A 24,005-nucleotide genomic window follows, 5' to 3' on the forward strand; every position below is an offset into this window, starting at 1 on the left:
TATTTTTACCCTTTATGATGCCTTGCCTGGAGTCTTAGGCATGATAAGTGTACTATAGACAATTATTGAAATGAGAGCAAATACTTTCTCTTAGTTTAAAACCCTTTTTTTAGCTTTGCCTTAAATTGAGAAAATTCTATTCTGAATTTAAGTTTTGCTTTGGCCTTTCTCTAAGGAATTGCAGAAAAGAAACACTCTAAAAGAGAGGTGTAGGAAAAAAAAACAAACAAATCTAGATTGATTAGATGATTTAAGTCTCCCAGACTTTTCCAAAGTTTGTGTAATCATTTCTTTTTTGGCTTTAATAGTAATTTGGGCTAGATATTTATTAAAGGTTTAACTTCTGATGCTTAGGTTTTCTCCTGTAGGAGATGCACCCTGCTGGGCTGGCACCGTGTCCAGTGTTACTAAGGGCTGTTTGTTATCACCTTGTGAAAGTTGAATTGTATTTTATGAAAAATGGATAGAATATCAGGCCCAAAATAGACTGTGGTAACTCACTGGGTTCATTTATTTTCATCTTTAAAACCATTTTGGAGAGAAGATAATCTAATCTGAAGTGCTTGAGAATGACAGATTTTACATATTGTAAATAATGACAAAAATATCAATTTACATAATACTAGCGTGCTAAGAATTAGGAAAAAATTTATTTCCCTCTCACTAAAATTAGGCTGAATATTTCTTTGTTTACTTATTCATTAAAAATTTTTCTTTATTTATTCCCTGCCCTTTCTTTTCAAGGGAGCTTTGAATTTCTTGGGTCGCTTCCCTTTCATATTGGTTAGAATCAACTCAATGCTTTAAAAGCCAGTTGGCCTCAGATCTTTTGGTTGGTCATTTCCCTGAAGTCTTTCTTTTGAAGAGGGAGTTAAAATGGCACTCCTGCTCAGAGAAATACTCACTGGTGTGCAGTTACGCCGGTGAGTAACTGCAATAATTTCATAAGTTGAATGACTGTAAATTTGGACAATTATTATAATAATATAATACTGTTTTATTTTTAGTTAAAATTGATAGTATTGTGGTATGTTTTCTTAAAAAAGGCTTGTGGGAGAAGGCAATGGCAACCCACTCCAGTACGCTTGCCTGGAAAGTCCCATGGATGGAGGAGCCTGGTGGGCTGCAGTCCATGGGGTCGCGAAGAGCTGGGCACGACTGAGTGACTTCAGTTTCACTTTTCACTTTCATGCATTGGAGAAGGAAATGGCAACCCACTCCAGTGTTCTTGCCTGGAGAATCCCAGGGACGGCGGAGCCTGGAGGGCTGCTGTCTATGCGGTGGCACAGAGTCGGACTCGACTGAAGTGACTTAGCAGCGGCAGCAGCAGCGCATCTTATAGGATACCCGAGTCCTCTATGTTTCCGCCTCTCTTGGTGCTTCTCTTTTTATTCAGCTTTATTTATTTACTTATGGCAGTGCTAGGTCTTTGTTGTGTGGGCATTTCTCTGGTTGCAGCAAGCAGGTACTGCTCTCCGGCTGCAGCGCAGAGGCTTCTCACTGTGGCAGCTTCTCCTGCTGCAGAGCATAGGCTCGAGAGCACGGGCTCAATAGTTGTGGTGCTGGGGCTTAGTTGCTCCACAGCATGTGGGATCTTCCTGAATCAGGGATACAACTCATGTCTCCTGTATTGGCAGGCAGACTCTCTACCACCGAGTCACCAGGGAAATCCTCCAGGTGCTTCTTGCATCTCAAATACAAGGCTCTGTTTTGTTGACCCATCAATTGATGATCCTTATCACTGGGTGTGCTGTAGAGTCACAGGCATTCTGCTCTGTGAAAAACCATGCATTGTGTGGTGCTTTCTAGCAAGCTCCAAGGAAGGAGGAAGATAAAGCAGAGTTAAGCAAATTTGAGAGAAACCTCTAGCAGGGCCAATGGAGATGAGAGAGTAAAACAATTTGTAGGTAAGTATGCATGACTTCAGTGGTTCATTGCAAATTAAATACTTATACCTAAGTTCTTATGAGAGAGTGTGTAGACTGGTTTCTAACAGTAGGCCAAAGGGAGAAAGAAAAAAATTGGGGGGTTACTGAGAGCACTAAATAGACAGAAAGAAGAAATCAGTTAATTATCATTTAATCCATGCAAATGTTGAAACCTGAGAACAGCATTCTTTCTAAAACAAAATGTGTCCATATTTACCGTCTAGAATTTTGAAAATATGAATAATTGCATTTGTAGAGAATTCACTGATTGCCTTCCTGTCACTCCCCTCCATTCCCTTCCCTTCCCTTTGCTGAGGGTGATGGGAAAGGCTGGGAAGAGAGAACAAGTCCGACAGTGAACTTCATGATTGTTCCCTGTTCAGTCTGATGCTGGGCTTCCTGAGCATCTTGGAGTTCCTTCCAAGGAAACTGGATTAGACCAGATGTGATGTTGAGGATGAGGACTGACGTACTTATCAGCCACACTGATTCTGATGAGTCAGTGAGAGAAGCCAGAAGACCAAAAACTCCCTTCCTAGGTGACAGCTTGAGTTGTCACATGTAAGCAGAGTGACTGCATAAACGGCCCATAGAATTTATTGTCCAAACTGGGACATATATGAGAGTGATAAGAGGAGCTATTAATGATTAAGTCAAGACTACAATTTTAAACTATTCCCAGCAAACCAGGATACATGATCACCTTACATACAAATCACATTCTTTTTTGGTTGTTCTTTTGTCATTCTATGCCTGGGGCATAAATCTCTTCACTGCCTCTCCAGATTTTTCACTAAATAAGAGCTCACTAGGAAACTGGACATATGAAATGGAAAGCATTCATATATACAATTCAACTGGAAATACCTAGTATGAAGAATATGACAGTTTAAATAAAGCATTTAACCTAGGATTGAGTAGCTAAATGGATACAAAGGAAAATAAATGAGAGAGCTGGAAGAGGAGGTTCAGGATCTTACTCAAAAGGCATCAGGAAAAATGGGAATTTGCTGTGTGACTCAGGGAACTCAACCAAGGGGTCTGCAACAACACAGAGGGGTGGGAGATGGAAGAGGGGATCAAGAGGGAGGGGACGTATGGATCAGTCAGTCAGTCAGTTTAGTTGCTCAGTCGTGTCTGACATTTGAGACCCCATGGACTGCAGCATGCCAGGCTTCCCTGTCTGTTACCAGCTCTTGGAGCCTATTCAAACTCATGTCCATCCCATCGGTGATGTCATCCAACCATCTCATCCTCTGTCATCCCTTTCTCCTCCCGCCTTCAATCTTTCCCAGCATTAGGGTCTTTTCCAATGAGTTGGTTTTTCCCACCAGGTGGCCAAAGTGTTGGAGTTTCAGTTTTAGCATCAGTCCTTCCAATGAATATTCAGTACTGATTTCCTTTAGGATGGACTGGTTGGATCTCCTTGCAGTCCAAGGGACTCTCAAGAATCTTCTCCAACACCGCAGTTCAAAAGCATCAATTCTTTGACACTCAGCTTTCTTTATAATCCAACTCTCACATCCATACGTGACTAATGGAAAAACCATAGCTTTGCCAAGATGGACCTTTGTTAGTAAAGTAATGTCTCTGCTTTTTAATATGCTGTCTAGGTTGGTTATAACTTTTCTTCCAAGGAGCAAGCGTCTTTTAATTTCATGGCTGCAGTCACCATCTGCAGTGATTTTGGAGCCCCCCAAAATAAAGTCTGTCATTGTTTCCACTGTTGCCCCATCTATTTGCCATGAAGTAATGGCACCAGATGTCATGATCTTAGTTTTCTGAATGTTGAGTTTTAAGTGAACATTTCACTCTCTTCTTTCACTTTCATCAAGAAGCTCTTTAGTTCTTCCTTGTTTTCTGCCATAAGGGTGGTTCAGTTCAGTTCAGTTCAGTTGCTTAGTCGTATCCGACTCTTTGTGATCCCATGAACTGCGTCATGCCAGCCCTCCCTGTCCATCACCAACTCTGGGAGTTTACCCAAACTCATGTCCATTAGGTCGGTGATGCCATCCAACTATCTTATCCTCTGTCATCCCCTTTTCCTCCTGCCCTCAATATTTCCCAGGATCAAGGTGTTTTCAAAAGAGTCAGCTCTTCGCATCAGGTGGCCAAAGTATTGGAGCTGCAACTTCAACATCAGTCCTTCCAATGAATATTTCAGGGCTGATTTCCTTCAGAATGGACTGGATGGATCTCCTTGCAGTCCAAGGGACTCTCAGGAGTCTTCTCCAACACCACAGTTCAAAAGCATCAATTCTTTGGCACTCGGTTTTCTTTATAGTCTAACTCTCACATCTGTACATGACCACAGGAAAAACCATAGCCTCGACTAGATGGACCTTTGTTGGCAAGGTAACGTCTCTGTTTTTTAATAAGCTGTCTAGGTTGGTCATAACTTTCCTTCCAAGGAGTAAGCATCTTTTAATTTCATGGCTGCAATCACCATTTACAGTGATTTTGAAGCCCCCCAAAATAGTTTCCCCATCTATTTCTCATGAAGTGATGGGATCATATGCCATGATCTTAGTTTTCTGAATGTTGAGCTTTAAGCCAACTTTTTCACTCTCCTCTTTCACTTTCATCAAGAGGCTTTTTAGTTCCTCTTCACTTTCTGCCATAAGGGGGGTATCTGCATATCTGAGGTGATTGATATTTCTCCTGGCAATCTTGATTCCAGTTTCTGCTTCTTCCAGCCTAGTGTTTCTCATGATGTACTCTGCATATAAATTAAATAAGCAGGGTGACAATATACAGCCTTGATGTACTCCTTTTCCTATTTGGAACCAGTCTGTTGTTCCATATCCAGTTCTAACTGTTGCTTCCTGACCTGCATATAGGTTTCTCAAGAGGCAGGTCAGGTAGTCTGGTATTCCCATCTTTCAGAATATTCCACAGTTTATTGTGATCCACACAGTCAAAGGCTTTGGCATAGTCAATAAAACAGAAATAGATGTTTTTCTGGAACTCTCTTGCTTTTTCCATGATCTAGCGGATGTTGGCAATTTGAACTCTGGTTCCTTTGCCTTTTCTCAAACCAGCTTGAACATCTGGAAGTTCACGGTTCATGTATTGCTGAAGTCTGGCTTGGAGAATTTTGAGCATTACTTTACTAGAGTGTGAGATGAATGCAATTGTGCGGTCGTTTGAGCATTCTTTGACATTGCCTTTCTTTGGGATTGGAGTGAAAACGGACACTTTTTAGTCCTGTGACCACTGATGAGTTTTCCAAATTTGCTGGCATATTGAGTAAGTACAGCACTTTCACAGCATCATCTTTTAGGATTTGAAATAGCTCAACTGGAATCCCATCATCTCCACTAGCTTTGTTTGTAGTGATGCTTCCTAAGGCCTACTTGACTTTAGACTCAGGATGTCTGGCTCTAGGTATGTGATCACACCATGGTGATTATCTTGGTCATGAAGATTTTTTGGTACAGTTCTTCTGTGTATACTTGCCACCTCTTAATATCTTTTGCTTCTGTTAGTTCCATACCATTTCTGTCCTTTATTGAGCCCATCTTCCCATGAAATGTTCCCTTGGTATCTCTAATTTTCTTGAAGAGATCTCTAGTCTTTCCCATTCTATTTTATTTCTCTGTTTCTTTGCATTGATCACCGAGGAAGGCTTTCTTATCTCTTTTGCTATTCTTTGGAACTCTGCATTGAAATGGGTATATATTTCCTTTTCTCCTTTGCTTTTTACTTCTCTTCTTTTCACAGCTATCTGTAAGGCCTCCTCAGACAGCCATTTTGCCTTCTTGCATTTCTTTTTCTTGGGGATGGTCTTGATCCATGTTTCCTGTACAATGTCATGAACCTTTGTCCATAGTTCATCAGGCACACTGTCTATCAGTTAAGGGTGGCGTCATCTGCATATCTGAGGTTATTGATATTTCTCCTGGCAATCTTGATTCCAGCTTGTGCTTCATCCAGCTCAACATTTTTCATGATGTACTCTGTATAGAAGTTAAATAAGCAGGGTGACAATATACATCCTTGACATACTCCTTTCCCTATTTGGAACCAGTCTGTTGTACCATGTCCAGTTCTAACTGTTGCTTCCTGACCTGCATACAGATTTCTCAAGACGCAGGTCAAGTGGTCTGGTATTCCCACAAGAGGCAAGTCAGGTGGTCTGGTATTTTCCACAGTTTGTTGTGATCGATACAGTCAAAGGTTTTGGCGTAATCAATAAAGCAGAAGTAGATGTTTTTCTGGAACTCTCTTGCTTTCTTGATGATCCAATGGATGTTGGCATTTTGATTTTTGGTTCCTCTGCCTTTTCTCAAACCAGGTTGAACATCTGGAATTTCACAGTTCACGTACCATTGAAGCCTGGCTTGGAGAATATTGAGCATTACTTTGCTAGCATGTGAGATGAGTGCAATTGTGTGGTAGTTTGAGCATTCTTTGGCGTTGCCTTTCTTTGTGATTGAAATGAAAACTGACCTTTTCCAGTAGTGTGGCCACTGCTGAGTTTTCCAAATTTGTTGGCATATTGAGTGCAGCACTTTCACAGCATCATCTTTTAGGATTTGAAATAGCTCAGCTGAAATTTTATCACCTCCACTAGCTTTGTTCGTAGTGATGCTTCCTAAGGCCCACTTGACTTCACATTCCAGGATGTCTGGCTCTAGGTGAGTGATCACACCATCGTGGATATCTGGGTTATGAAGATCTTTTTTGTATATTTGTCCTGTGTATTCTTACTGCCTCTTCTTAATATCTTCTGCTTCTGTTAGGTCCATACCATTTATGTCCTTTATTGGGCCCATCTTTGCATGAAATGTTTCCTTGGTATCTCTAATTTTCTTGAAGAGATCTCTAGTCTTTCCCATTCTGTTGTTTGCCTCTATTTCTTTGCATTGATCGCTGAGGAAGGCTTTCTTATCTCTTCTTGCTATTCTTTGGAACTCTTCATTCAGTTGGACATATCTTTCCTTTTCTTCGTTTTTCCTTTTCTCCTTTGTTGGAGAGTTCTGACAAAAAATTGTCCACTGGAGAAGGGAATGGCAAACCACTTCATTATTCTTGCCTTGAGAACCCCATGAACAGTATGAAAAGACAAAAAGGTATGACACTGAAAGATCAATGGCCCAGGTTGATAGGTGCCCAATATGCTACTGGATAAGAATGGAGAAATAACTCCAGAAAGAATGAAGAGACGGACCCAAAGCAAAAACAACACCCAGTTGTGGATGTGGCAGGTGACAGAAGTAAAGTCCAATGCTGTAAAGAGCAATATTGCCTAGGAACCTGGAATGTGAAGTCCATGAATCAAGGAAAATTGGAAGTGGTCAAACAAAAGATGGCAAGAGTGAATATCTACATTTTAGGAAATAGTGACTGGAATGGGTGAATTTAACTCAGATGACCATTATATTTACTACTGTGGGCACAGATCCCTTAGAAGAAATGGAGTTGCCATCATAGTCAACAAAAGTCTGAAATGCAGTACTTGGATGCAATCTCCAAAACAACAGAATGATCTCTGTTCATTTCCAAGGCAAATCATTCAGTATCACAGTAATCTAAGTCTATGCCCCGACCATTAATGCTGAAGAAGCTGAAGTTAAAAGGTTCTATGAAGACCTACAAGACCTTCTAGAACAAACACCCCAAAAGATGTCCTTTTCATTAGAGTGGACTGGAATGCAAAAGTAGGTAATCAAGAACTACATGGAGTAACAGGCAAATTTGGCCTTGGAATACAAAATGAAGCAGGTCAAAGACTAACAGAGTTTTGCCAAAAGAATGCACTGGTCATAGCAAACACCCTCTTTAAACAACACAAGAGAAGACTCTATTCATGGACATCGCCAGATGGTCAATACTGAAATCAGATTGATTATATTCTTTGCAGCCAAAGATGGAGAAGCTCTATGCAGCCAGCAAAAACAAGACTGGGAGCTGACTGTGGCTCAGATCATGAACTCCTTATTGCCAAAATCAGGCTTAAGTTGAAGAAAGTAGGGAAAACCACTGGGCCATTCAGATATGACCTAAATCAAATCTCTTATGATTATACAGTGGAAGTGAGAAATAAGTCCAAGGGATTAGATCTGATAGACAGAGTGCCTGATGAACTACGGATGGAGGTTTGTGACATTGTATAGGAGGCATTGATCAAGATCATGCCCAAGGAAAAGAAATGCAAAAAGGCAAAATGGTTGTCTGATGAAGGCTTACAAACAGCTGAGAAAAGAAGAGAAGCTAATGGCAAAGGAGAAAAGGAAAGATGTATGTATACCTATGGCTGATTCATGTTGATATTTGGCAGAAACCAGTAAAATTTTGTAAATCAACTATCTTTCCACTAAAAAAATAAATAACACTTTAAAAAAGGCATCAGAAAAAGATAAAGAGGAGGACCTTATAACAAACAATTAAGAATTAAGGAAAATAGAAGTGACATCAAAATTTGAATAAGAGGTGTTCAGATGGCAAGGCAATAGTAGAGAGAAGGAAATGATTAAAAAATAATGATTAAGATTTCCTTAAACTAAGGAAAGATATTCATGCTTGAATTGACAGATTTCATGCAGTTTGAAATGGAGTAGAAAACTGATAATTTATACCCATGCATATGATGGCAAAATGTAAGAAAAACTAAATCTAAGAAAATATTCTAATAGTTTCTAGAGATTAAAAGAAGATCCTCTCCATCTCACAAGGATTTTATTGTTATCAAATTGTGCAATATCAATGTTGAATAATAGGAAACTACTTTTAGAGTATTGAATAAAGACATTTGAATATAGAATTTTTCCAGCCAGATTATTTAAATGCAAAAAAAATGACATATATAATGCTTCAGAAGATTTAACACACAATGAGCCTTTTTGAAAATACTCTAGGAAAAGAATCAGAAAACTCTGGGCCTTGGGTCAAAACTGATTGTAAACTGTATACCACATGTTTCTGTAAATAACGTTTCACTGAATTCAGTGCCATACATTGACTATGTATCATCTATGGCTTTTTTCCTGCTGTGATGGCAGAGCTGAGCAATTACAATAGATGGCATGGTGTACAAGCCTAAGACATTTGCTATCTGATCCTTTATAAAGAAGTTTGCTAACTCCTGCTCTAGGACAGAGAATTCAAGCAAGAAGAGAAATAAATCTAGAATAGTTTGAGATAAGGGAAGCTAACAGAGTAACTATCTTGGTAAGCTTCACTGTTTAAACAATGAAAGATGAAAACAAACTGAAATATATCCCAGACAATCCAGATCTAGAGCATCTTATATGATGACTGCATTGCTGTGGAGGGGCCAGAGGTGGTAAGTGTATGCCAAAGCTTTCACATTTTTCGTGCTGTGTGAGTGCTAAGTCGCTTCAGACATGTCCAGCTCTTTGCAACCCTATGGACTGTAGCCAGCCAGGCTCCTCTGTCCATGGGATTCTCTAGGCGAGAATACTCGAGCGGGTTGCCATGCCCTCCTTCAGGGGACCTTCCTGACCCAGGGATAGAACCTGCGTCTCCTGTGTCTCCTGCATTGGCAGGTTGATTCTTTACCACTAGCACCACCTGTTTTGTTCTGGCAACACTGTGGCATGGAGGGTCACGAGTCTGTGCTGCTTAATGGCATCACACAGGAGAGGCATCATTTACACTACAGAAACATCTCAGAGAGTTAATTAGAGCCTGAGTTCTGGTCCTCACATCACTGTTTGACTAGCTAATGGCTGGGATGGAAGTGAGATCTAAGCTGAGTGGGCCCCCTAAGCTACCCAGAGGAGGAGAGGAGCACTAGTGTGTATCCAGGGAGATAGGGCTGCTGCCTGCCAGGGCTCCAGAAACACCCCCAGGCTAATTTAGTTTCTTTTTCTCAGGGCAGGTTGCCTTTCTCTAATTCACACAAATTTGCACTGTGAGCTAGTTCCTAACATTATAAAAGGGAACAATCTAGCTATGGATAGGCTTAAAAATAATAGGAAAAAGTAAACAGATATGTGTCATCAATAAACTAGTGGCAACTACCACAAGTACAGAAATAAATCAGCAAAAGAATAGTTTGTTCATCCAATGGCAGATAGGCAAGGAGAGGGTGGGAAGCAAGGAAACATGGTAAGTAAGGGTGTAAAATAGTCTCTCAATAATAAATCCAAATGTATCAGGAATTAAAATAAATGTAAATGCATAAAACTGGTTGATCCAAAGACACAGATGCTCAGATTAGATTTTAAAATGATGATTGTTAGGCAAGAGAATCAAATAACTGTATCTCCATGGAAACATAGACTCAACATGGTAGTTGTCAAGTGATAGTTATAACTGTGCTTTTTTTTGATATTGAATTAATTATTCAGAATCAAAGCAATTTCAAATATCCTGGAATCAGAGGTAGACATCTCAAGGTTTTACCTTCCAATTAATGATTTTTTTCCAGCAGTGACTCTGCTTAGCAGTCTTAATATGACTTGCTGATGGAAAAGAAAACTCACAAGATAATTTTCAAGAGAATGTTTCACATGGAAAAATTTCTGCAAAACTTAATGAAACAATACAAAATATCATAATCCAGGAAGTGGAATTTTGATTAACTTGCTCAGAACCAGATCTGTCAGAAAAGAGCTGTCAGCTGTGACACAGGATGATGAAAATGTATGTTGAATCACAGAGAAATTATCTCACCTGTTTTGCAGAAAAGTTGACTCATTCCTTACGAAGGACAGAGAAACTATAATTCAATGAGTCTTTTATTACATGTCTGCTTGTTCAAAATACTGGTAGATTTTTCCTATAAATAGGTTGCAAACTACTGAATATAATGTACTTTTGTTCCAGACAGCAGGAACAGAAAACCTCCGCTGTTTTACTATTAAAAACCACATAAAAAAGAATGAGAGTACACAATGGGCAATATATGTTTGGAGAATAATTATGAATTTCCAGCAGCAATGAGCACTTATTTCAAAAATATACTTAGTGCTAAAATGTAAAGTCATAGATGGCACATTCTGTTTTTTGGAGCTGGCGAAACAAAAGCTATTCTAAATAGTACTTACTGAGATTGATCACCGCTTTGGTCCTTCACAATGTTGTCTAATATCTAAGAATGTTTACACTGCAAAACTGCAAATTTTCCACTGCTTTGCTGCGTCTGTACTGGTAATGGGAGAGAAAGATTACCGTCAGGGACTAGTCATTATTTCAGTATCCTGTTCATCTGAAAATGTTTTCTACAATAAAATGATTAAACTTCCAAATATCTCGATGCCATGAACATTTATGGCTAGAGAAATGGAAAAAAAAAAATCTAGTTTTTTTACTTTACAAAGGATACTTAACGAGAAGCCAGATCAAGCTATTCCTATTGGTTAACACAATCAAGAGGGTAAAAGACAAGACATATTTGTGACAACAGAAGAGTCTGGAAGCCAAATCTGTTAGACTCAAAGGTATAGTCAGCATCTTGTGTCCACTCATGAGTTAGATTAAGCCTAGAGACATGGTGGAAGCGGAAAGAAGAACTATTGAAAGACAGGCTCATGAGGACAGAGCATCTCATGAGTTAAAGCTTCAGCAGAATTGGGAAGAGGGGAGAAATTCTGAAGTTCTCTTATTGATACGACTAGCACTTTAGCCCTATTTACTGAGGACAGCAAGAAATCTTATGATTATTGTTTAATATTGCTGAAGCCCATTTGAAAAATGTAAGTTCTGTGCACTTGACATTCTGCTGGAGATAATTAACTACAAAATTTCTAACAGTGTTGGCTTGTTAGGCTAAATTTTGGTTGCTTCATTCTAGCAAACAATATCAACATTTAATCAGAGATCTTTCCAAATATATGCTATATATTTTTTATTTCTCATTTGAAAACTATTTATCAAAAATGAACTATATGTCAGGAATTTTTCTTGGTACAGTAATTAACTTTAATTAGAATGAAGTCCGTCTATTCAAGGAATTAACATTTTAGTGTGGAGATAGGAAAATGAAAAAGCAATTACAATATGATATATAGTTTTGGATATTTGCTGAGTCCATAGGAGGGTCATTCAACTTGACATCTAAGATCTGGGAAGGCTGCCTGGAAAAAATGCTATCGTTCACTGAGATATGAAGCATGCATGTGACTAGCCAGGTAAAGGCCACTGAGGGAAGTTGGAACGTAAAGAAGTGTATTCCAAGCAGAGAAAACGATGCGAGGATTAGTGGCTAGAAAAATTATGGTGGATCCCAGCAATCATATGGAATTCATTATAATTCAGGAAAAGGGCAGTAGGTTGGAGGAAGAAGAGAAAAAAAGAGGATATTATTAGAACTACTTGATAATCCACGGTGAGAATTTGATGGTTATTTTGAGGCACTAACCTGCCATCTTCTTGGCCTGCCAGCTCCCCAATTAAACTCTCTTCCTTGCCTCGACACCTCATCTCTTGGATTCATTGACTTATCAAGCAGCGAGCAGAGAGAGCTTGGACTTGGTAACAGTCTGGCTTAGCCAGCCAGGAGCCTTGCTACTCGTGGCTAGCCGGCCTGTCAGGGAAAACTGGGGCAAGACACTAGTAGCTGCCGGGAACATTTGTTGTCCTGAGGTTCTTTCCTTCAAGGTTCCCTGAAGTGGCACTGCTGCCCCCAGTGCTTGGCAGTTGAGACAAAAGAACCGACAAACTTCTACAGTTGACAGACTCCAATTTTGTTTGTTGGAGCGGCAAGCAGTGGCTGCGTGGTGCTGGAGAGGTGAGAGGCGGAGAAGAGATACCCCACGTCCAAGGTAAGGAGCAGCGGCTGCACTCTGCTGGAGCAGCCGTGAAGAGATACCACACGTTCAAGGTAAGAGAAACCCCAGTAAGATGGTAGGCGCTGAGAGAGGGCATCAGACGAGGACAGACTGAAACCACAATCACAAAAAACTAACCAATCTAATCATATGGACCACAGCCTTGTCTAATTCAATGTCACTAAGCCATGATGTATAGGGCCACCCAAGATGGGCAGGTCATGTTGGAGAGGTCTGACAAAATGTGGTCCGCTGGAGAAGGGAATGGCAAACCACTTCAGTATTCTTGCCTTGAGAACCCCATGAACAGTATGAAAAGGCAAAAAAGAAAAAAAAAAAAAAGACACTGAAAGATGAACTCCCCAAGTTGGTAGGTGCCCAATATGCTACTGGAGATCAGTGGAGAAATAACTCCAGAAAGATTGAAAAGACAGAGCCAAAACAACAACAACAAAAAACCACCCAGTTGTGGATGTGACTGGTGATGGAAGCAAAGGTCTGATGCTCTAAAGAGCAATATTGCATAGGAACCTGTAATGTTAGGTCCATGAATCAAGGCAAATTGGAAGTGGTCAAGCAGGAGATGGCAAGAGTGAACATCGACATTCTAGGAATCGGTGAACTAAAATGGACTGGGATGGGTGAATTTAACTCAGATGACCATTATGTCTACTACTGCCGGCACAAATCACTTGGAAGAAATTGAGTAGCCATCATAGTCAATGAAAGAATCCAAAAAGCAGTACTTGTATGCAATCTCTAAAATGACAGAATTATCTCTGTTCGTTTCCAAGGCAAACCAATATCAGAGTAATCCAAGTCCATGCCCTGACCAGTAATGCTGAAGAAGCTGAAGTTGAATGGTTTTATGAAGATTTACAAGAACTTTTAGAACCAACACCCCCAAAAGATGTCCTTTTCATTACAAGGGACTGGAATGCAAAAGTAGGAAGTCAGGAAACACCTGGAGTAACAGGAAAATTTGGAGTACGGAATGAAGCAGGGCAAAGGCTAACAGAGTTTTGCCAAGAGAATGCACTGGTCATAGCAAACACCCTCTTCCAACAACTCAAGAGAAGACTCTACACATGGACATCACAAGATGGCCAATACTGAAATCAGATTGATTATATTCACTGCAGCCAAAGATGGAAAAGCTCTATACAGTCAGCAAAAACAAGTCCAGGAGCTGACTGTGGCTCAGATCATGAACTCCTTAAGGCAAATTCAGACTTAATTGAGTAAAGAAGGGAAAACCACTAGACCATTCAGTTCAGTTCAGTTCAGTTGCTCAGTCGTGTCCAACTCTCCGCGACCCCATGTATCGCAGCACGCCAGGCCTCCCTGTCCATCATCTCCTCCCGGAGTTCATCCAGACTCACGTCCATCGAGGCCGTGATGCCATCCAGCCATCTCATCCTCGGTCGTCCCCTTCTCCTTCTGCCCCCAATCCCTCCCAGCATCAGAGTCTTTTCCAATGAGTCAACTCTTCTCATGAGGTGTCCAAAGTACTGGAGCTTCAGCTTTAGCATCATTCCTTCTGAAGAAATCCCAGGGTTGATCTCCTTCAGAATGGACTGGTTGGATCCCCTTGTAGTCCAAGGGACCCTCAAGAGTCTTCTCCAACACCACAGCTCAAACGCATCAATTCTTCGGCGCTCAGCCTTCTTCACAGTCCAACTCTCACATCCATACATGACTACTGGAAAAACCATAGCCTTGACTAGATGGACTTTAGTCGGCAAAATAATGTCTCTGCTTTTGAATATACTATCTAGGTTGGTCATAACTTTCCTTCCAAGGAGTAAGCATCTTTTAATTTCATGGCTGCAGTCACCATCTGCAGTGATTTTGGAGCCCCCCAAAATAAAGTCTGACACTGTTTCTACTGTTTCCCCATCTATTTCCCATGAAGTGATGGGACCAGATGCCATGACCTTTGTTTCTGAATGTTGAGCTTTAAGCCAACTTTTTCACTCTCCTCTTTCACTTTCATCAAGAGGCTTTTTAGTTCCTCTTCACTTTCTGCCATAAGGGTGGTGTCATCTGCATATCTGAGGTTATTGATATTTCTCCTGGCAATCTTGATTCCAGCTTGTGTTTCTTCCAGTCCAGCGTTTCTCATGATGTACTCTGCATATAAGTTGAACAAGCAAGGTGACAATATACAGCCTTGACGTACTCCTTTTTCTATTTGGAACCAGTCTGTTGTTCCATATCCAGTTCTAACTATTGCTTCCTGACCTGCATACAGATTTCTCAAGAGGCAGGTTAGGTGGTCTGGTATTCCCATCTCTTTCAGATTTTTTCACAGTTTATTGTGATCCACACAGTCAAAGAATTTGGCATAGTCAGTAAAGCAGAAATAGATGTTTTTCTGGAACTCTCTTGCTTTTTCCATGATCCAGCGGATGTTGGCAATTTGATCTCTGGTTCCTCTGCCTTTTCTAAAACCAGCTTGAACATCAGGGAGTTCATGGTTCACGTATTGCTGAAGTCTGGCTTGGAGAATTTTGAGCATTACTTTACTAGCATGTGAGATGAGTGCAGTTGTGCGGTCGTTTGAGCATTCTTTGGCATTGTCTTTCTTTGGGATTGGAATGAAAACTGACCTTTTCCAGTCCTGTGGCCACTGCTGAGTTTTCCAAATTTGCTGGCATATTGAGTGTAGCACTTTCACAGCATCATCTGACCTAAATCAAATCCCTTATGATTATAGAGTAAAATGAGAATTAGATCTAAGGGATTAGATCTGATAGAGTGCCTGATGAACTATGGATGGAGGTTCATGACATTGTATAGGAGACAAGGATCAAGACCATCCCTTAGAAAAAGAAATGCAAAAAAGCAAAATGGCTGTCTGGGGAGGCCTTACAAAAGCAGAGAAGAGAAGCAAAAGCAAAGGGGAAAAGGAAAGATATACACATTTGAATGCAGAGTTCCAAAGAATAGCAAGGAGAGATAAGAAAGTCTTCCTCATTCATCAGTGAAAAGAAATAGAGAAAAACAATAGAATGGGAAAGACTAGAATTCTCTTCAAGAAAATAAGAGATACCAAGGGAACATTTCATGCAAAGATGGGCACAACAAAGGACAGAAATAGTATGGACCTACAGAAGTAGAAGATATTAAGAAGAGGCAGCAAGAATACACAGAACAAATATATAAAAAAGATCTTCATGATCCAGACATCCACGATGTTATGATCACTCACCTAGAGCCAGACATCCTAGAATGTGAAGTCAAGCAGGCCTTAGAAAGCATCACTACAATCAAAGCTACTGGAGGTGATAAAATTCCAGTTGAGCTATTTCAAATCCTGGAAGATGATGCTGTGAAAGTGCTGCACTCAATATGCCAGCAAATTTGGAAAACTCAGCAGTGGCCACACTACTGGGAAAGGTCAGTTTTCATTCCAATCCCCAAAAAAAGCAATGCCAAAGATTGCCAAACGACCACACAATTGCACTCACGTGCTAGTAAAGTAATGCTCAAAATTCTCCAAGCCAGACTTCAGCAATATGTGAACTTCCTGTTGTTCAAGCTGGTTTTAGAAAAGGCAGAGGAACCAGAGATCAAATTGCCAACATCTGCTGGATCGTGGAAAAAGCAAGAGAGTTCCAGAAAAAATATCTATTTCTTCTTTATTGACTTCGCCAAAGCCTTTGACTGTGTGGATCACAGTAAACTGTGGAAAATTCTAAAAGAGATGGGAATACCAGACTACCTGACCTGCGTCTTGAGAAATCTGTATGCAGGTCAGGAGGCAATGGATAGAACTGGGTATGAAACAAGACTGGTTCCAAATAGAAAAAGGAGTACGTCAAGGCTGTATATTGTCACCTTGCTTGTTCAACTTATATGCAGAGTACATCATGAGAAATGCTGGACTCGATGAAGCAGAAGCTGGAATCAAGATTGCTGGGAGAAATACCAATAACCTCAGATATGCAGATGACATCACTGTTATGGCAGAAAGTGAAGAGGGACTAAAAAGCCTCTTGATGAAAGTGAAAGTGGAGAGTGAAAAGTTTGGCTTAAAGCTCAACATTCAGAAAATGAAGATCATGGCATCTGGTCCCATCACTTCATGGGAAATAGGTGGGGAAACAGTGGAAATGGTGGCTGACTATTTTTTTGGGCTCCAGAATCACTGCAGATGGTGACTGTAGCCATGAAATTAAAAGATGCTTACTCCTTGGAAGGAAAGTTATGACCAACCTAGACAGCATATTCAAAAGCAGAGATATTACTTTGCCAGCAAGGGTACAGCTAGTCAAGACTATTATTTTCCCACTAATCATGTATGGATGTGAGAGTTGGGGACTGTAAAGAAAGCTGAGTGCTGAAGAATTGATGCTTTGTAACTGTGGTGTTGGAGAAGACTCTTGAGAGTCCCTTGGACTGCAAGGAGATCCAACCAGTCCATCCTAAAGGAGATCAGTCCTGAGTGTTCATTGGAAGGGCTGATGTTGAGGCTGAAACTCCAATACTTTGGCCACCTGATGCAAATGCTGACTCATCTGAAAAGCCCTGACGCTGGGAAAGATTGAGGGCAGGAGGAGAAGGGGACAACAGAGGATGAGATGTTTGGATGGCATCACTGACTCAATGGACATGAGTTTGAGTAAACTCCAGGAGTTGGTGATGGACAGGGAGGCCTGGTGCGCTGCGGTTCATGGAGTTGCAAAGAGTCGGACATGACTGAGTAACTGTACTGAACTGAACTGAACTACTGGAGTTTGAATTGCATGAAGAAGGCCTGGAAGCCCCTGGAGGACTTAACTAGGGGATATGTGGTTCTATCTGAGCTTTAAGAAAGTCATTTTGGGAGAAGTTTGAAGAGTGACCTGGAAAGGAGAAGACTAGGGGCCAGGACAGAAGTCAGGAAGCTTTGCAGTAAACCAGGTAAGAGATGGAGATGGTCCAATCCAGATGAATACCTGAGAGATTGGGGAGAGATTAGGGTGTTAGGGTGACAGGAGGTGATGCTTGATCAGATACTCTAAGAGGAGAAGGTGAAGCTGATGCCAGAGTTGATGATTTGGGCAACTGGCAGGTGATAATCTGATTCTTTGATACAGGGGAAATTGTATTCTCTGTATTTTCTATATTGTCTGATACAGAAAAAGGAGACTGAACTCTCCTGAGAAGACTTACATAGAATTTGATGCTTGCCTTATGCCTGTATTGCCTTCTGTTTCAAGGATTCTCTGTTGCTCCTTCACCTTGTACAGTTTGGTTATTTCAAGGCTTCTGCCATTATTTGCACATTTTCCTTTCTTGCATTGCGACATGTTTCGCTTTTACTCCAGTGAGATACATCGCTGTGACAGCCATGTGACTCAGTGGCTAAACACAGCCCAAGTTTATTATTTTACAGTTCTGAGGGTCAGAAGTCTGACAAGAGCCTCGACTGGGCTGAAATCAAGCTGTTGGCAGGGCTGTGATCTTTTTTTAAGGGCTCTAAGAGAGAATCCATTTTTTTGCATTTCCAGCTTCTGGAAGTCATTGACATTTCTTGACTTGTGGCCCTCTTCCTCAAAGCTATCAATGGTGGGTAGAGACCATTGCATCATTCTGACCTCCTCTTCTGCCTCTCTGCCCCACTTTTGAGAACCCTTGTTTCCACTGGGCCCATTGAATAGTCCATGATAGCCACCCTATTCTTTAAGTAAGCTTATTTGTAAATTTAATTCCATTTGCAACTTTAATTCCCATTTGCCATGGGAATTAAATATATTGATAGATTCCAGGGATTAGTGATTCCCTTACATGTTGGATTCCTGATCTCAGAAGATTTAGGTTTGGCATCAGACACCAGACTTAGCCATTCAGGGTTCTTACGTGGCAGAAGTTTTGTTACAGTGAAAAGGGGCAGAGAAAGCTTCTGATACAGACATCAGAAGGGGGTCAGAGAGTGCCCTGCTTGCTGGTTTTAGCAAGGGAGCTATATATTTTTTAAATTAGTTACTACAATAAATCAAAAGAATGTCTCAAGGTTGTAAAGAACTTACCAGACCCACTCCCATAGTTTACACTTTAAGATAACAGGATTAGAACTTTACAATAGAAAGATCTTACCAGACCCACCCCCATAAGTCACATTTTAACATGCCAGGGTTAGTCAGAAGGTTTTCAGGAAGGAGAAACTGTCCTCAAGCAGGGCATATTGTTATTATATAATCATTAGTACAGAGTGTAAACTGAATTTTTGTGTAATTATCAGTGCCAGGCTTAAAGAAAAAAAATGTTTTATGTGACTAAGACTAAGGAATGTAGAGGAAAAAAAAAAAAGACAATTGTCCTTTCCTTCTCCTTGAGAATTCTGGACCCCTATCTCCTCCTCAAGAGCCCCAGATCCCTTTCTCCTCCTTAGGGACCCTGGACTTCTTATCAACCTACCTAGGAATTGAGTCTCTTATTAGGACAGGACATCTTTGGGGGCAGGGGGGTCATTATTCTGCCTATTGCTCTTATGAAATCCAACAGTATTTTAATTGTTAAGGTTTTTCTTCTGTTTTTCAAATTGATTTCATCAAGGTCATTGGTAATGTCCACATTACAAAATACGATGGAGAGTTCCCAGTTCTTAACTTGACCTAAGAGCGACTTTGATTCATGGATGGTTTACTTCTCCTTTATGACCAAGTTTTCACCTGGCTTCTAGGACTTTACATCCTCATGATTTCCCTCTGTTTCATGGGCTACTTCTTCTCAATTTCCCTTGCTATATTCCCATTTATCCTGAACAAGCAATATCAGAATGCCCTTGAAATTTCTTTGACCTTTTCTCTTTGGCATCTATACTCACTTCTTGACAATGTCATTGACTCTTAAGGTTTTAAGTATCACTCATGCACTGACAATTTTCATACTTTTATCTCCAGGCCTAGACCTCTCAGATTTCAGGCTTGTATATTCAGCTTCCTCCACTACATCTTTACTTGAAAGTCTAACAAGCATTTCAATGTCAACATATTAAAAACTGAATTCCTGCTCTTCCCACCCAAACCTGTTCCATTTGTGGTTTTTCTTATCTTCAGTTCAGTTCAGTTCAGTCACTCAGTCGTGTCTGAGTCTTTGAGACCCCATGAATCACAGCACACCAGGCCTCCCTGTCCGTCACCAACTCCCGGAGTTTACATAAACCCATGTCCATCGAGTCAGTGATGCCATCCAGTCATCTCATCCTCTGTCGTCCCCTTCTCCTCCTGCTCCCAATCCTTCTCAGCATTAGGGTTTTTTCAATAAGTCAACTCTTTGCACGAGATGGCCAAAGTATTGGAGTTTCAGCTTCAGCATCATTCCTTCCAATGAACACCCAGGGCTGATCTCCTTTAGGATGGACTGGTTGGATCTCCTTGCAGTCCAAGGGACTCTCAAGAGTCTTCTCCAACACCACAGTTCAAAAGCATCAATTCTTTGGCACTCGGTTTTCTTTATAGTCCAATTCTCACATCCATACACGACCACAGGAGAAACCATAGCCTTGACTAGATGGACTTTAGTCGGCAAAGTAATATCTCTGCTTTTGAATATGCTGTCTAGGTTGGTCATAACTTTTCTTCCAAGGAGTAAGCATCTTTTAATTTCATGGCTGCAATCACCATCTGCAGTGATTTTGGAGCCCCCCCAAAATAAAGTCTGACACGGTTTCCACTGTTTCCCCATCTATTTCCCATGAAGTGATGGGACCAGATGCCATGATCTTCGTTTTCTGCATGTTGAGCTTTAAGCCAACTTTTTCACCCTCCTCCTTCACTTTCATCAAGAGGTTTTTAGTTCCTCTTCACTTTCTGCTATAAGGGTGGTATCATCTGCATATCTGAGGTGACTGATATTTCTCCTGGCAATCTTGATTCCAGCTTGTGCTTCTTCCAGCCCAGCGTTTCTCATGATGTACTCTGCATATAAGTTAAATAAGCAGGGTGACAATATATAGCCTTGATGTACTCCTTTTCCTATTTGGAACCAGTCTGTTGTTCCATGTTTCTTATCTTGGTTGATGTCAACTCCATAATATCAGGTTCTTATGACAAAAAGTCTTGGAGTTGCCCTTGAATTCTTTTTTCATCTTTACATCTCATGGTCCCTCTGTCACAGGAACTTCTGTGACTCTGCCTTTAAAATATATCCAGTATTCATCACGTCTCAATACCTTAACAGCTATCACCTTGGTTTAGAAACTGTTTTCAGGACCTCATGATCTAGCTGGTATTGGTGAAAGTTGTTTCGCAACAAGTAGCACCATACTCAGAAGCATGATGTACAGAAATTGAGGAACTTGCTGTTCTTTGTTTTCAATTTTTATTGAAGTATAGTTGATTTATGGTGTTGTATTAATTTCTGCTGTAAACTGATTCAGTAATATATGTACATACATATATATTCTTTTCCATTATGATTTATTACAGGGTATTGAATATTGTTCCTGTGCTATACAGTAGGATCTTGTGGTTTACCCATCCTATATATAATAGTCTGCATCTGCTAACCCCAAACTCCTATTCCATCCCGTCTCCACCCCTCCTCCTCCTTCTTGGCTACCACAAGTCTGAGGAACTTGCTGATCTTCATGTAGGCAAATCTCAATACATTTATCATACCCTTTATATACCTTACAGATTCCTGGATAAATGCACTTTAATGTAAAAATCTTTCTTCAGTTACATTTTCTAAGGTGTTTCATTTCTTAAGAAGAAAAGAAAGTCACCTGACTTTGAAATTTATAGCAGAATTTTATTACTTTCCATGGCTGGCTAAATCCAGAAAAAAGTCTTGGATGTATTTCTGGTCAAGGTAGATGCTGATCTGTGTGGATTTAGGTTGCATTTACTTCAGACTTTATCAGACTGTATCCATACTTATCTCTAGTGGTTTGAATAAGAAGCTTAAGTGTTAGATCCTGATTCTATAAGCAGTCAAATGCCAACCTACAGTATTTATTCACTCCTTTATATACCTCCCAAATATCTAGATAATTCCAGACCACAATGATATCATTAGGTTAAATTTGATACTCTGAAATAATTTTTAATCATAGAGAAGACTGCTTTTGATTTCATTATCAACTTCATTTCCCATGAATATGGGGAAAGTGAAATGTGCAGCCCAGGTAGAGATTGTGGCAAAGTTCCTGCTTCCATTGATATGATGAACTGTATCTCCAGGGTTTCTTTTCTGCTACAAAGTTTTGTATTTTTAGCTGCTAGTTCTGATTAAGTTTTTCCTTCCTATGGCATCCTCCTGGGGATTTCTGTTTAAGATATTCTAAAAAAAAATTTCTTTGCTATTCTTAAGCCATCTTTCACAAAGCTTTCTTCAGGGTGTTTTTTTTTTTTTTTTTTTTAACAAAAGTATTTAAAATTAATCGCTAGGGCTTGCACACTGGACCTCCCATACCAACCCTAATGTTCTCAGAATATTGATGAGAAGGCATAGCTTGTCCTCAGTGATGGTGTTAACTATGTTTTGGCTCTTTTCCAGAAAGATCCATCAAAAGAGACAAAGAAAATCCCTTGAGCTTTCTGAAACAAAACACCACTAAAAATTTCTTTTATGAATAGAAACAGCAACAAATAAAAAGTAAATAAAACTGAAGTACAGAAGGTCTTAATATTCAGAATGATACCTTTGAAAGAGCAATTAGAAGGGAGAGAGAAAAATGACTCTTTTAAGGCACTAGGCACGGGTGGCTGCGACTGGCGCACTAGGCGCAGCCAAGAGAAGCTACCCCACGTCCGAGGTCAGGGGCAGAAGCCGGGAGGACCCCATGCCCGAGGGCGATGGCCAAGAGGAGTTACCCCACGTCGGCGGTCAGGGGCAGCAGCCAAGAGGAATTACCCCACGTCCGAGGTCAGGGGTGGCCGGGAGGAGCCACCCCGTGCCTGAGGCTGGGGCACCAACTGGGAGGAGCAACCCCGTGCCTGAGGCCAGGGGTGGTGGCCAGGAGGAGCAACCCCACATCCAAGGAGCCGTGGCTGCACAGGCTCAGAAGGGCCTAGAGGAGCTATCAAACGTTGAAGGTCAGGAAGGGCGGCAGTGAGGAGTTACCCTTTGTCCAAGGTAAGGAGCAGCGGCTGTGCTTTGCTGGAGCAGAAGTGAAGAGATACCCCACGCTCAAGTAAGAGAAACCCAAGTAAGATGGTAGGTGTTGCAAGAGAGCATCAGAGGGCAGACACACTGAGGGCATACTCACAGAAAACTAGTCTACCTAATCACACTAAGACCACAGCCTTGTCTAACTCAATGAAACCAAGCCATGCCTGCGGGGCAACCCAAGACAGGTGGGTCATGGTGGAGAGGTCTGACAGAATGTGGTTCACTGGAGAAGGGAATGGAAAACCACTTCAGTATTCTTGCCTTGAGAACCCCATGAACAGTATGAAAAGGCAAAATGATAGGATACTGAAAGAGGAACTCCCCGGGTCAGTAGGTGCCCAACATGCTACTGGAGAAGAGTGGAGAAATAACTCCAGAAAGAATGAAGGGATGAAGCCAAAGCAAAAACAATACCCAGCTGTGGATGTGACTGGTGATAGAAGCAAGGTCTGATGTTGTAAAGAGCAATATTGCATAGGAACCTGGACCATCAGGTCCATGTATCAAGGCAAATTGGAAGTGGTCAAACAAGAGACGGCAAGAGTGAACATTGACATTATAGGAATCAGCGAACTAAAATGGACTGGAATGGGTGCATTTAACTCAGATGACCATTATATCTACTACTGTGGGCAGGAATCCCTCAGAAGAAATGGAGTAGCCATCATGGTCAACAAAAGAATCCAAAATGCAGTACTTGGATGCAATCTCAAAAATGACAGAAGGATCTCTGTTCGTTTCCAAGACAAGCCATTCAATATTACAGTAACCCAAGTCTATGCCCCAACCAGTAATACTGAAGAAACTGAAGTTGAACGGTTCTATGAAGACCTACAAGACCTTTTAGAACTAACACCCAAAAAAGATGTCCTTTTCATTATAGGGGACTGGAATACAAAGTAGGAAGTCAAGAAACACCTGGAGTAACAGGCAAATGTGGCCTTGGAATGCAGAATGAAGCAGGGCAAAGACGAATAGAGTTTTGCCAAGTAAATGCACTGGTCATAGCAAACATCCTCTTCCAACAACACAAGAGAAGACTCTACACATGGACATCAGCAGATGGTCAACACCAAAATCAGATTGATTATATTCTCTGCAGCCAAAGATGGAGAAGCTGTATACAGTCAGCAAAAACAAGACCAGGAGCTGACTGTGGCTAAGATCATGAACTCCTTATTACCAAATTCAGATTTAATTTGAAGAAAGTAGGGAAAACCACTAGACCATTCAG

Source organism: Ovis canadensis, chromosome 6, assembly GCF_042477335.2.
Source record: "Ovis canadensis isolate MfBH-ARS-UI-01 breed Bighorn chromosome 6, ARS-UI_OviCan_v2, whole genome shotgun sequence".
NCBI classification, from domain to species: domain Eukaryota; kingdom Metazoa; phylum Chordata; class Mammalia; order Artiodactyla; family Bovidae; genus Ovis; species Ovis canadensis.